The 15,274-nt window shown below is 39.7% G+C and overlaps 1 long non-coding RNA gene across 1 annotated transcript in view; it reads left to right on the forward strand.

Moving 5' to 3' along the window:
• The window catches only part of LOC309848694, a 67,199-nt gene that overhangs the window by 19,633 nt on the left and 32,292 nt on the right, over positions 1-15,274 (forward strand). The window contains exon 2 of the long non-coding RNA XR_014303217.1: positions 10,450-10,503. This is a non-coding gene — a long non-coding RNA (uncharacterized lncRNA). The remainder of the gene's footprint in view (positions 1-10,449; positions 10,504-15,274) is intronic.

Raw genomic sequence — 15,274 nt, forward strand, 5'->3', positions numbered from 1 at the left:
TTGATTGTTCTCCAATGTCTTCTTGTAGTTATATTTTAGTATTTGTCCTACTTTTACTGAGGTTATCAGAGCCAGAGTTGATTTGATATAACCTATGCTTATTCTCAAATATGTAGATTTCATGTATTTTAAATTTTTTCACTTGTAAATATCATTTTGATGAAAAAATATTTAGGTTTCAAAGAATCATTATATATCTGCCAAGTAAAATAACAATGTGAAGTTAGGACACCTATTACTTGACAACTACATTTTTAAAGGATGACTACATTGTAATCATGCTGGAAACCAGGTGATAAGAGGAAAGAAATAAACCATGAGATCATATTACCAGCAAGATGTTAGTTGAAACCAAGGGGAAAGATACTGGAAAACAAGTTCTGCAATGTCAATGTGGGTGTGTGTAGGAGGAGGAGAACCATTAATAGCCTACTTATTTTTAGAATGTATCTTTTTCATTCTAAAAATATTATCATTTATCAGGTAGCACTGTGGTCTTTCAGTATAACTTGATCAAAGATGTTGATTGAAAGGCAGGTGCTATTAATTATTCTGTATCTGCTGAAATATTGAAAATAAGGTGACAGAACTGAGTGTCCCCCTTTCCTCGGCTATTAAAAAATCACAGCTGCATCAGTCATATGAGAGACAGCATCACATGGTAGCATTGGTGGAAAAGTGCTATTCTGTGCTCAATCTATAGTAAGAGCAGTTATGGAAAAGAGTGAACGATGGGGAGAAAAGAACAAACAACTTCGAGACCATTTATTTGGGCTATCAACATCCTGCAAACTACCGACCCGCCCTCACACAACAAAAATGCTCAGTCACTGGAGAGTGATATTACAGTTCACCGAACAGGTGATATGAGGAGGAATGAGAAGGGATCTTGGAATCATAGTAACCAAGGTTCAAATTCATGGGTTCTGTCACTTCTTAACTATGTGCCCTTAGTCATATTGCCTGAATCTCTGATTTTTCATTTGTAAAATAAGGATCATGATACTTACAATGCTGTTGCACAGGTTAGATATAACCTAGCAAGGGGTGCCTGGGTGGCTCAGTAGGTTAGGTATCTGCCTTCCTGTTCAGGTCATGATCCCGGGCGCCTGGAATCAAACCCTGCTTCTGGCTCCCTGCTCAGTGGGGAGTCTGTTTCATCCTTTCCTTCTGTCCCTCCGCACCATGCTCTCTCACATGCCATCTCTCTCTCTCTCTAATAAATAGATAAAATCTTTTTTAAAAAAAAGAAATATCTTAGCAAAATAAGACATAAATAGGGTCTCAATAAGTAACTTATATTCTTATAATCTCATTCTCAAAATAATCAGCATAATAATGCTTATTGAGTTACTTATTGTCGTGTAACCTTTACATGGAAGACAATTTGCCTTATAGGTTCCTTCAGAACTAGCTTTCAATTTTTATATCAAAGGAGTCATGTAAAATTAGCAAACTGTTAGATGATGATTTCATTGAGAGTTCGTAATAATCATTCCAGATGCTGTTAGTAATTTCTCATGAAGGAAAGAAACAAACACTATAAGTTTGAGAAAAAAAGGAATCAAATGGATGTTTTTGTAATTATGATTTGTATTCTATTTATCCTTTGACTACAATGAGACATCAATACAGACTTCCTTATTCTCAGAGATTGGAAACAAAACTCATATGTGGCACAGTGACCTTGACATTGATCAGTATACGCTTTCTGGCACCAAAACTTCGAGGATTATTCATAAACAAGAACATCTGCTTTACTGATTTTGCCACCACTGTTCATCACCTCGTTCATGTCCTCAACTTACTGCCTCCCTGGGTTTAGGTTTCCTGGTCCATAACTACAATCACTCTATCTCCCACTCAGTTTCCTTGCTCCTTCACCCTCCATTATGAAGGCACAGCAAAACACCAACTTTCTCACTAGGACCCATTCCTCTTTATAGAAAAACTTGAGTGTTGTATGCTTGTTCTTCCTATCCCTATGTCCCTCCCTATGCACTCATTTCCTCTTAAGCCTACCCCAGCCAATCAGACTGTGTGCACCCGTCCTCTCAAATTATTCTTATCAAAGGCATCAAATCCAGCTGTCAACACCACATCTCCATCTTACTCAGCAGCATTTGATGTCGGTGATAATTCCCTACTTTAAAAAAAAAAAAAAAACCTTCTTTAATTGGCTACAGGGACACAATAATTGTCTCCTTTGTCTCAGACTTCACAGGTTGTTACTTCTTAGATTCCTCTGAGACTCCTCCTCCTTTCCTTTTCTTGATTTCTGGATGTTGCAGTCCACTGGGGCACGTCCTCTGACTCCACTCTATCCATAGTCACTCTCTCGATCATCTCATCCAGACTGTGGCTTTAAATAGTATCTGCATGTTTCATCAAGTCTGAGATTCTGTGAGCGGTTGAATGGTGGCTCTCAAAGATATCCAGGCCCAAATCCCTGGTGTCTATAAATATTACCTTATGTGGCAGAAAAAGCTTTGTAAATATGATTCAGGTTAGGATCTTCTTATGGGAAGATGGATCAGGGTGTTCTGGTGGGCCCTAAATGTAATCACAAGTGTCTCTTGTAAGAAGGTGGCAAAGGGAGATTTGACTACAGAGAGAGAAGGTGATGCTGCTGGCTCTGAAGAGGGAGGTGAAGACCCCAAGCTGATGACTGCAAGGATCACAGCTCTCAGAGCTGGAAAAGGCAAGCAAATAAATTCTCCCCTAGAGCCTCTGAGGGAACGTGGCTTTCGTTTCAACCCAGTGAGACCGTTTGGACTTGTGGCCTCCCGAACTGTAGAGAGTAGAACTTTGTGTTGTTTTAAGCCCTCAAGTTCTTGACAGCAGCCTTGGGGAACAGATATGGTTATCCTATGTTTTTTACATTTTAACTTCTTTGAGATCAGATGCATGGAATAATTGTGGCAGAAGAATTGCTGTCAGCCAGTCAGAAGTCGTGACCTCGTTCAAACAGTTCAGTAGTGTTAAGTATATTCACATGGTTGTGCAACCCATCTCCAGAACTCCTTTCATCTTGCAAAACTGAAACTGTGTATTTATTAAACAACAACACCCCACTGCCCTCTCCTCCCAGCCCCTGGCTCCCACCCCTCTACTTTCTGTCTCTATAGACTTGACCTCATGTAAGGGGAATCACTGTTTTTGTCTTCTTATGACTGGCTTGTTTCACTTAGTATACTATCATCAAAGTTCATCCACGTTGTAGCATGTGCCTGAATTCCCTTTCTCTTTAAGACTGAATTGGGGCGCCTGGCTGGCTCAGTGGGTTAAAGCCTCTTCCTTCGGCTCAGGTCATGATCTTAGGGTCCTGGGATCGAGCCCCACACTGGGCTCTCTGCTCAGCAGGGAGCCTGCTTCCCCCCACCTCTCTCCTGCCTCTCTGCCTACTTGTGGTCTGTCTGTCAAATAAATAAATAAAATCTTAAAAAAAAAAAAGAGAGAGACTGAATAATATTCCATTGCAGATGTGCCACATTTTGCTTATAAGGTATATGCCACATTTTGTTTATCCATTGATCTGTCAATGGACATTTAGTTTGCTCCCCACCATGGTTTTTCATCATGCTTGGAAGAAAATCAAAAGTCCTTACCATGGCTTACAAGGCCTTTTATGGTCTGGCCCTGAGCCATCACCTTGGCCTCTTTGCCTTAAGCTTCTCCTCACTATCCTCTAGCTACCCCAGCCTCCATGACACCTATGCTGTTTCCCCTTTTACCAGGACTCCTCTGTGCATAGCCCACATGGCTCCTCTTCCTTAGGGCTCCCCTCAAATGTCCCTTCTGAGAGGACACTGCCCTGACCACCTCATCTAAAACAGTGATGCTTCTGTTTGACTGCCATTGTGTTGTGCTACTCATGTTCCTCCATAGCTCTTACTGCTTGACATGATTTGGGTTTTTATAAGTTTATGTATTGCCTGTCTCCAAAACAGAATAAAATACCAATAGGGCAGGGATTTTGTGTCATTAAATGTTGATTCCTGAGTGCCTAAAATAAGAAGTAGTACATACTCGGGTGCCTGGGTGGCTCAGAGGGTTAAGCCGCTGCCTTTGGCTCAGGTCATGATCTCAGGGTCTTGGGATCGAGTCCCGCATCTGACTCTCTGCTCAGCAGGGAGCCTGCTTCCCTTCCTCTCTCTCTGTCTGCCTCTTGCCTACTTGTGATCTCTCTCTGTCAAATAAATAAATAAAATCTTAAAAAAAAATAGTACATACTAGAAATTCAATAAATGTCCTAGAATATTGAATGAAGTAAAGGGATCAGATTCAATGATTCCTTTTCAGAGTATTTCAAGTTTTTCCAATTAAAAGACTTTATTTCTTGGGGTTCCTGGGGGGCTCAGTCAGTTAAGGATCCGACTCACGATTTTGGCTCAGATCATGATCTCAGGGTTGTGAAATCAAGCCCCACATCAACTCAGCACTGGGCATGGAGCCTGCTTAAAATTCTCTCTCTCCCTCTTCCTTTGCCCCTCCCCTCTGCACTCCCAACACCCCACTGCATGTGAACGCTGGCGGGCTCTCTCTCTCTCAAAAACAAAACAAAACAAAAAAACTAAGACTTTTTTTTTTTTTTTTTTTTCAGAAAAAAATGCACGGAAAGTACAGAGGGGTTCCATGTATCTCCTCTCCTCCCTCTAGTTTCCCCTGTGATTAACATTTTGCACTAGTGTGGCATATTTGTTGCAGTTGATGACCCAATATTAATACACTAGTATTAACTAAAATCCATGGCTTATATTAGGATTCAGTCTTTGTAGAGTACATTCTATGGATTTTGACAAATGCATCATGTTATGTATCCACCATTAGGGTATCATATAGAATAGTTTCACTTCCCTAAAATTTTCCTGTGCTTTGCCTATTCACCTCTCTTTCCTTCTCCGCAACCTCTGACAGGTCCCGGAGTGTTTCAGTTTTGCATGACTAGGTGACTAGACGCTTCCCAGAACAGACATGAAGAAGCCCATGTGTGAGTTTTCTGCTGCTCCTAACACACTGTCTTCAGGCTGAATGTTCTTGCCTTTCAAAGCTATTAAGGAACCGCAACACATTTCTTGGTTTAAAAAAAGAAAGGAAGGAAAAAAAAAAAAAACACTTCACCTAATAATGTTCTATCTTGTTCTCCTTTCAGAAAGATTGCTTGGTTCCTAATTATCACCCAGCTTTGGTCCCAGAGGCTGACGTCTGAAAGCTGTGATGAATAGGGGGACTCACTGGGAAATCGTTTCTCACATAGATTCATTTCCTCCTTCTAGGATTCTCCCCACTCCCACTTTTTTTTTTTTTTTCTCATCTTCATTTTCTAACAAGTTGGAGTTACTGAGATTTCTAATTCTGTTTTTATGCAACGCCACTTTAATTAAGAAACAATCACAAGCAAATTGATTTTTCCAGTCAGTTATGAAGGGAGGCTGTGCTTGAAGATTTCCAAATCGTAAAGGCTCTATTATGGGTCTTAGGGGTGGGGGGTAGGGAAAGGCCCGGGAATCTTTCTGTGGGGATGGGGGCAGAGGAACTGCTAAGTGAATGACTTGTCATTCCTGGTAAGGAGAGAGTTTCTATCCTATTTACCACCTGTGAAGGTGACTGAAATGTGACAAGGGAGAGTAAACTTTGAAGTCTTTAGCTTGTCTCCTGGGGGTTTCTTCCTCCTTTACTCATGACCACTAGTATTGGACCATTTCATTTGCCTTCAGGGCTAGGCTCTCTCCTTGGAGTAACTTGCCAGTTATAAAATCACAGCCATTGTTAAATGCAGAGAAGTCTACTGAGTGTTAAGGAAGAAGAGAATGTATTTGGGAGAGGAAATTATTTATGTTCATTGTGTAAATCAAGTTCTTAAAAGTGGTTTGTTTCCCTAAATTGCTTGCCATTTCCCGAGCCCATAAATCTTTCCTTCACACATGTTTCCCATGTGCTCATCCTGATGTCAAGGTTCCCATTTCTTTCTTTCTCCCTCTTCTCCTTCAGTGACGTCTTCTCTTTGGCCCCAGGGAGTGAGTCACTCTGTTCAATCTCCCCGTCGTTCCTTACATCATTTTAATGTAATACTTTTTGCTCAGATTTTTGACAAGTTCTTTCTTAAAGGCAAGAAGTTCATCTAGAGCTCTATAATCCATAGTTAGGAGCTCCAGAAATTGTTGGTTACAAAAATAAGCTTAGATCTTTTAACTAGACTGTATGTAGCAGGAGTCTTGGCTTAGGTACAAGTGTGAGGTCCCTATGGCCACTCCAGCATGTCCAGAGGATAGGTGGAACCAGGCCACTACAAGCTGTTTTCATGAGGACAGAGGATCTCTGGGGAAAGAATCAGTACTACAAGACTCTTTCCTGGAAAGACCTAATCTCTCCTGCCTCCAGGCCTCTCTACACATGCTCTGCACATGTTCTGCCTGAAACTCTTCCTCCACCTCCATACCGAGCTAATTTCATTTATGTTGCAGAGATGAGTTTAAGTCTCATTTCCTTGGGGAGCCTTTGCTAGCCACCCAGACTCAGCTTCCCTCATTCTTCCCTCTCAAAGCCTGGGGATTCCTGCATCAGTACCTACATCATGCTTAGTTATTGTCCAGTGTCTGTCCTGTTTGCTTGTAAATTTGGTAAGGTCAGGACCCTCTCTGCTTTGTTTACTGCTTTACTAGAGAATCTGGCCCAGTTCCTGTGCACAACAGTAACTCAAAAAATATTTATTAAATAAGTAAATGAGTATATATAAATGTTGCACTTCAGGGACTCATAAGCGCATCAAGCTATGCTGCAGATTACTGATTCCCCCTCTGAAGTCTGCTCATCTTTCTCATTTTAATAAATGCACCTGTATTTATCCTGTATTGCTTTGCCCAGAAACTTAGAATTGGTCTTGCCTCTTCTTCTCCTTTACTGGACCTCCATATTGAATATATCAGCAGATCCTTCTAGAATACCTCTTCCATTTAGTTATAGAGCCATCACCAGTGTCACTGCCTTCCTTCAAGTCACCTTCATCTCTCACCTGGATGACTGCTGATCACAGCCTGTCTGCTCCACCTGCTTTCACTCTGTTCCCTTCTACTTGCTATGAACACTGCTAAATGACTATTAATTCCCCACAGAGCAGTCAAGATGATCTTTACAAAATGTAAAGAGAGCTAGTCCATTGGTCTGTTCTTTAATGGCTATCTCAGTACAACCCACAGAGCCAAACACAGGCTAGCCATTCCTTACTGCTCCAATCTCATCTCCTGACATTCTGCCTCTCACTCACTCTAGCCATGCTCACTCCAAGCTTATTTTAGGATATACCTAAAAAGCATTGGATATGCCATATACCCATCGGATATACCATGCTTCTTTCTTCCTTGTGCTCTTTGTGATTCCCTTTGCCTGGAGAACTCTTCACCCACTACCCCGTTTCCTTCGCATCCTTTAGGTTCACGTTACATGTCATTTCCTGAGTGAGGACACCTCCTGACAACTTCATCAGCTGTTGTTCCTTATTACAACACCTTGGCTACTTCCTTCTTAGCATTTCATATAGATAGTTGTCCATTTATGAATTTGTTTTTCATGATGCTTGTTTTACTTATAACTGTGCACCATGAGCCATTGCTCAACATCTCATAGAAATTCAATAAACATTTGTTGACTTAAAGGGTATGGACAAAGCTCAAGGGTAATAGCATGGGAATAGTTATGAGGACAGTACAGGATCTGCAATGGTCCAGAAATTGCTTCCCTCTGCCTTGGTCACCATTAGCTTGCTGTAGACATCTGCAACAATCAGCCTTTCTTGGGCCATGGAGGCCAGCCTCTCAACTAAGGAACAGGAGAGAGAGATACAACACCATGGAAGCCTGGATATCCCGGGGTCCATCAGGGCCAAGACGTTGAGTTGTTTGAATCCTCGGGTAGTGCCATATGGGAAGAATTTGGGCCTTGCTAGGACCCAAATGGGAAGAATTTCTGGGAGCTAAAGATTCTACAGAGTGAAGGCAGAGCTAGAAAAATGCCATCGTGTGAGCATTGTAGCCAGGCACATGTAGGTTTTGATTTGTTTAAGCCTTGTCTCTCAATCAATAACTTATTTGGGGTTAGATTTTTATCCTCAAGACACTTAACATAGGCAGAATTAATAATCACTGACATCAGTAGTGGTGGAAGGTGAGGTCTCAGGGAGTTGAATAAAACCTCAGTCCCACTGGTGGGAGTGGTTGCAATTTTATGAAGTCACTTTGGAAGTACATTAAAAAGCAGACACAAAAGGTCTTTGAGCCATGTTCCAGCTGCTGTAGAAACCCTTCAGGTATTTATGTCAATGAGTACATTAACAGTCTTAATAGGTCACAGGTGGCTGCATTTTATTTTTTAAAGCATTCTTACAAGGCGATCCAATTTAAGTACACATTCGGGCCAAATTCTCATCCTTTATGACTCTATGGGGACATGAATTCATTAGTGAAAAGGCATAGAGTTCTTTAAAAGGAAGAATTGTCTACCAGTTAGTTAGTTAGTTGGCCTAAAATATTAGGAACTCTATATCCTATTTCCACTCCATTCATTGTCACATTATTTCCTTAAGTAGGGGCTAGTTTTCCTCAAGGCTGATGTTTCTTGTTGTCCTTCCCAACATGGGTTTTACATCATGAAAATGAGATCACAGCAAGCCAACATGGTTTAGTCTTGCTCAATATCCAGCCTCTTAGGTTTCCTCTCCCTCTATGAATGAGACTGCGTAAGCCCAGTTTCAGGCTCACCCATTCCCCAGGCTTAAACAGCGCAAGATGTTCCAGAACACACCCTGAATCTCCCCACAATGTCATATGTGCTGTCAGTCCAGCTCTGACCTTGTGTAGAGAGGTCTTTCTGTCTAGAACTAGACTCCACCTCCTGGGCGAGTTCTGAGAAATGGTCTTCTCCCTCACCATTATGCCTGAGTTTCTGCACTGGAAACCTGATGCTAGCGTTGTCTCTTTTTTTCTCATTTACTTTTTTCCTTAAAAAATTCATTTATTGTGGTAAAATATACATAACATGAGATTTCCCGTTTTAACTATTTTGAAGTACACTGTCCACTCACATTGTAAATTCATTCATGTTGTTGTACAAATATCACTGCTATCCTTCTCCAGAACTTTTTCATCATCCCAAACTGAAACTCTGTACCTGTGAAACACTAACTCCCCATTCTACCCCCATGGCCCTTGGTAACACATCTTTGACTTTCTGGCCATTGTCTCTGGTACCAAATCTTGCCTTGAACTTGCCTGCCCACTTCTTTGTCCCCTAGTCACCAGGACTAGTCAGAGATCAGAGTGTTATTTTTGAAATTTGATTGGAGAGATGAAGCCCTATTACTTCCTAACAAAATTTTTGTATTTTCTGTCTGGGTGGACTTCCAAGTTTCCTACCGCAGTCTTCCCTGCTTTCCTCTGCCTGTCTCTCATACTTTCCCTCCTATTTTTCTTTGAGTTACTTACTCTTCAACACACTCATCCTATTTCCAGTCTTCATTTCCCCACGTCCATGGCTTATTTCCATACTCTCCAAAGCAGTGTTCTGTCTGCCAAATGACACTTCTCAGCACCTATCACTTGACCCTCTCCCTACCCCCTTGCTCTAAATCTTCATCCCTCCCAGCATGCTTTGCAAGACCACCTGGCAGCCTCTTGAGGCAAGGGAACATTGCCATTCAGTGATGAGCACATGGAGACAAAACCATTGGCTCTGCAAACTCTTGCATATAAAGTTCTACGTCCTCTTGGAGGACATAGATTCAAGTTGAGAATTAGTGGCAAAAGACAATGAGAACTGACAAAGTACAGCACAAGGAGAACAGTCAGCACTCAGGCAACACAAATGAAATGAGTTTCAATGTACTGGAATGATTTAATATGAAATATGATTTTCTATATGGATTTAAAAGACTGACTTCAAATGTCATTAACTCAATTTCCCCAGGCTCTTCACACCACTGTGTGAAATGTGAATCTCTTTGCCAATACCCCCCAAAGGAATAGGAGCTAGATGCATCTCCGAGTGTCCCATTGTACCTGAACAGGTTAGATTATTAAACCCTAAGATCCCATTCCGAAGGAAAGCTGTTCTTCCAAAACAGAGTATTATTCCTCTCTTCTATTAAAGGCTGATTCAGCTAAAGAATTAGTTTCCATACCATTTTAATAGTAGGTATTTTTAGAGGTCAGTGAAATGTTACTGTGAGATTGAAAATAATGACCCAATTCCTGATCTCCTTCAAGAGAAATGATACTTAAGACCTATCTCCCTGAGAAGAGAGATGAGGTAGAATTAGATATTCTTAATAACTCTGTGAATTCTCAAGTACTTCATTTTTCAGTGAACCTTTAAAAATAGTTCAAGAGCTTATTTAAAATAGCATTTGGGTCGTCTATAACTGTCTAATGCACTTTGCCACGTGTCATTCCTGGCCAGGACCAAGGATCAAGGCAAAACAGGAACAGAGACCAGGACCTTAGCATCAAACAGGTAAGTAAAAAGCTTAAGGCAGAATTTTCAGCTGTAAGATGAATAAGGTCTGAGGATCTAATGTAAAACATGGTAACTATGGTGGATAACACAGTGTTATATAATTGAGATTTGCTGAGGGTAGAACTTAAATGTTATCACAAAAAAGATAACTTATTTAAAAAGCTAAATTATAGTGTGGAAGCAGAATTGATTAAGGTATAGATCAACTCCTCACCAGCTGAGCAGGAATCAGAAACCTAAAAGTCTGATCAGACTCAACTAGGAAGCAAAGAAAGTGAAAGCGTTTGAGGGAGAAAATGGAAAATAAATGACTGGAATTGAGATTTGGTGGTGCTTGGGAGAAATTTCTGGTTGTTTGTAGTGGTGCCCTTTAGAAAGCCAAAGCCCACTTTTGGTACTCTCACTGAGCAGGTGACATCTTGTTACAGATGCCTGTTGTCTGCTGACATGTGCCAAAAAAGAAGACCAAGGCTTTCTCAAGATGCATTTAGTAGTAGAAAGGGTGTTAGATTTTTTTTCAAAGTATCCTTTTTAAAAAGATTTTATTTATTTATTTGAAAAAGAGAGTGAGTGACATAGAGAGCAGGAGCGAGAGTAGAGGCAGAAAGAGAGGGATAAGCGGACTCCCCACTGAGCAGGGACCCTGACATGGGGCTCAATCCCAGTACCCCGGGATCATGACCTGAGCGGAAGCCAGACACCTAACTGACTGAGCCACCCAGGTATCCCAGAAAGGGTATTAGATTTTAATTTTCAAGAGCAGGTTTAAATTCCAGTTCCATTATTTTTAAAATATGTATTTGGAGCAAATCATTTATCATCTCTGAACCTGTTTCTTTCTCTGGATAATAACAATAAAACTCATTTTACAGAGTCCTTTTAGACATCTAATGAGTTAAGGATGCTTTGAGCATTGGAAAGTATTGTGTAGTTATAAAGGCTAGATTTTTCTAAAAGAAACAAGCCTTGCACACCCTAAAAAGAAAAATCCAGCTCTTTGTTTCATAGAAAATGTGAGCTGTATACAGAAAACAAGGTTGAGAGAGTTTGTGTTTTCCTTTTCAGTTCTATTCAAGAGTTCCACGTCATGTTTTTTCAGCTGCTAATAATGGATATTTCTGCCAAATATGTAATGATGATAATACTAACTCTAAACCTTTTCTAGCTGTCACTTTAGCACTAAGCCAGCACAGAGACAATGGTACACATTTTCCTGGAACATTATCTGTGTGATATCAGTTAATTTTATCCCAGATTTCTATATAGATCTTCTCTGATCAGTCCTGTAATACTGCAGAAAAGAGAGAATTTTCATCTTTAGATATATAGAACACTTGTGAAAGTAGTTCAGAGGGTTCCCATATACCCCGTCCCCAGTTCCCTCTGTCATTAACTTCTTACTTATTTGTTGCAATCAATGAGACAACATTGAAACATTCATTATTCCATGAGGTCTCCAATTTAGTTTGTTTTCCTTAATTTTTTTTTTTAGCTAATATCCTTTTTATGTTCCAGGGTCCCATCCAGGATACCATATTTCATTTACTCATTATGTCTCCTTCAGCCTCTCTTAGCTGTGACAGTTTTTCAGACTGTTCTTGTTTTTGATGACCTTAACAGTTTTGAGGGGTACTGGTCAGGCATTTTGGAACTTGTTTGATTTTTCTCATGGTAAGACTGGGTTTTAAAGAGAAAGACCACAGAGAAAAAGTACCGTTTTCACCATATCATGTGAAGGGTTCGTTTGGTCACCATGACTTATCATTGCTTCTCTTCACTTTGGTCACCTGGCTGAGGCAGTGTTGGTCAGGCTTCTGTACTGTGAAGTTAATTTTTTATTCCTCCTTTCACACTGCACTTTTCTGAAGGAAGGCACTGTGTGCAGACTATATAGCCACACTTAAGAAGGAGTTAGGAGTTGTGTCCCACTTCCTTGAAGATGGAGTCTCTACATAACTTATTTGGAATTCTTATGTGTGGGAGATATTTTTTCTCTACCCCAATTATTATTTATTAAATTATCTATGTCAGTGTGGGCACATGAACGTTTATTTCATACTTTGGATTATAATCCAATACTACTTTGAGTTTTTGCCCAAATTGTTCCAGCTTTGAACATTGGAAGCTTTTTCAGTTGGCTCCTGTGTCCCTTTGTAATATTTCTCTTATTGTGGGATTTTGTTTACTCCATTTTGGTTTCTGATTTTTTCACACTTCCTGCCACTATAAGATGCTCCAGTCTTATTTCCTCTCTCAGCCCTAAAATCAGCCATTTCTCCAAAGAGTCCTGGCTCCTCTTATTACAGGAGAATGATATAGGAGAAACCAAAACCTGGGTGGTAGGTGTGCTTGTTGCTATAGAGGTTTGATGTTTCTGGGATTTACCAGCTGACAAACCAAGGGAATATATGTGTATTAATTCATGTATTTTCACATATATAGAAATATTTTTTTTATATAGCCATCTTTATCTATAGTAAGCTAACATGAGTTCATACTGATATCTCCAACCTTAATCCATTATCAGAGGGATCACTGTGGCTCCCTCCTCTTGCTTATTGGTAAAATTTCACTCTCACAGTGAGAAACCTGGCTCTCATCATCTGCTATCCATTTATCTGATTATTCAATTTCAGTATATATGTTTAGTAGTTTCAGAATTATTAAGACTTGTATTTCCCCTTACAGGGAAAAACTTTACCAACCAGAGTACAGTGCTTCTGTGTAGTTTCTTTTGCCTTTAAATCTTATGGATTCCACTCATTCCCTAAATCATTTAAGTTAGCACCTTTTCCTCACCTGCCTTAGTGAGGTTGTTTCATACACTGTAACACAGTTCAATTCTCTTGCGATAGTCTACATTTCTCCGTGGTATCCCCTGACATTCTAGATGGTTTTTTAAACTTTTACATAAACTAAGTTCCACTCTTTTTTTTTTTTTTAAAGATTTTATTTATTTATTTGACAGAGACAGATCACAAGTAGGCAGAGAGGAAGGCAGAGAGAGAGAGGAGGAAGCAGGCTCCCCGCTGAGCAGAGAGCCCGATGCGGGACTAGATCCCAGGACCCTGAGATCATGACCTGAGCCGAAGGCAGCGGCTTAACCCACTGAGCCACCCAGGCGCCCCTAAGTTCCACTCTTTGTGCTATTAAGTTCAGTGGGTTTGGACAAATGCATAGTGCTATATCCACAATTACAATATCATACAGAGTAATTTCACCACCCTAAACTAACCCTTGTACTTCACATATTCAACATTGGCCCCCACCACACCCATGAACCCTTGGTGACCACGGATCATTTTACTATCTCTGTAATGTAATGTTACGTTATTGGAATCGTATGGTATATAGCACTTTCAGACTAGCTGTTTTTTAAAAAACCATTAGCATTTAAGATACATCCATGTCTTTTTGTGCTTCATTGGCCCATTTCTTATTATGGCTGAGTAATATCCCACTATATGGATATACCATGGTTTGTTTATCCATTCACTTACTGAGGAATATCTTGGTTGTTTCCAGGTTTGGGTGATTATGAGAAAAGATGCTGTAAGAATTCAGAAATAATCCAGTTTTAACCCATTTCCATCAACTGAAAAAATTTCTTTGAACTATTGGCAGTCATCCCTGCTCTCCCCCTAATCTCAGGCAGTATTGTATTTTTTGGAAATTATTTATAAATGTGATCATCATAGTCTAATGTATCTGGCTTCTTTCATTTAGCACTATGTTTTTGATGTGTGTTGTTGTATATGTCAGTAATCCATTCCTTTTTATTATTGTGCAATATTCTACTGTCAGGATTTACTACATTTTTTATGCATTCATCAGTTGCTGGACATTGCCTTTTTTTGGCTATTGTGAGTAACACTACAATGACAATTCACATACAAATTTTTATGTGGACATATATTCTCATTTCTCTTGGGTAGATATCTAGGAGTGGAACAGCTGGCTGTTTAGTAAGTTTACATTTATCTTTTAAGAAACTATCACTTTTCCAAAGTAGTTGCACCATTTTGTTTCTACCAGCAATGTATGAGGGTTCCAGTTCCTCCACATCTTCACCAACACTTGGAAATTTTAGTCTTCTTGATTTGAGCCACTCTAATGGGCGTGAGGTGGTATCTTGTGGTTTTAATTTGCATTCTCTAGTGACCATTGGCATTGAGCATCTTTTCATATGCTTATTAGCCACTTGTATATCTTCTTTGGAGAAATGTATATTCAAATTGTTTGCTTATTTTTTTTTCTTTCCAGTTTGCTCATTTTTTAAGGGAGTTATTTGTCTTCTTATTGAGTTGAAAAAGTTATTTATCCTATCTAAGTCTTCTTTCTGATAATGTTTTGTAAATATTTTCTCCCTGTCTCTGTCGTCTCTTTTTATATTATTAGTGATATCTTGTGAAGGCCAACATTTTCTTATTTTGATGAAGTCCAATTTATCAAATTTTTAATGGATGTGCTTTTGATGTCAAATCCAAGAAATATTTACAAACCCCAAATCACAAACATTTCCTCCTGTGTATTCTTTGAGACTTAGTTTCAGCTCTTACATTCATATCTATGATAACTGATTTAAAGTTTGGGGAGGTTTTTTTGGTGAGGAGGTGTTTTTTTGTGTGTTTGTTTGTTTTTGCAAATGGATGGAGTTCTATTTGTTGAAAAGACTCTCTCCTCATTGAATTACCTTGGCACATTTGTTGGAAATAAATTGACCATATATAGGTAGGGTTTATTTCTGGACTATTCTGCACTGTTGATC

The sequence above is a fragment of the Mustela nivalis genome (assembly GCF_964662115.1).
Source record: "Mustela nivalis genome assembly, chromosome: 15".
In the NCBI taxonomy this organism is placed as follows: domain Eukaryota; kingdom Metazoa; phylum Chordata; class Mammalia; order Carnivora; family Mustelidae; genus Mustela; species Mustela nivalis.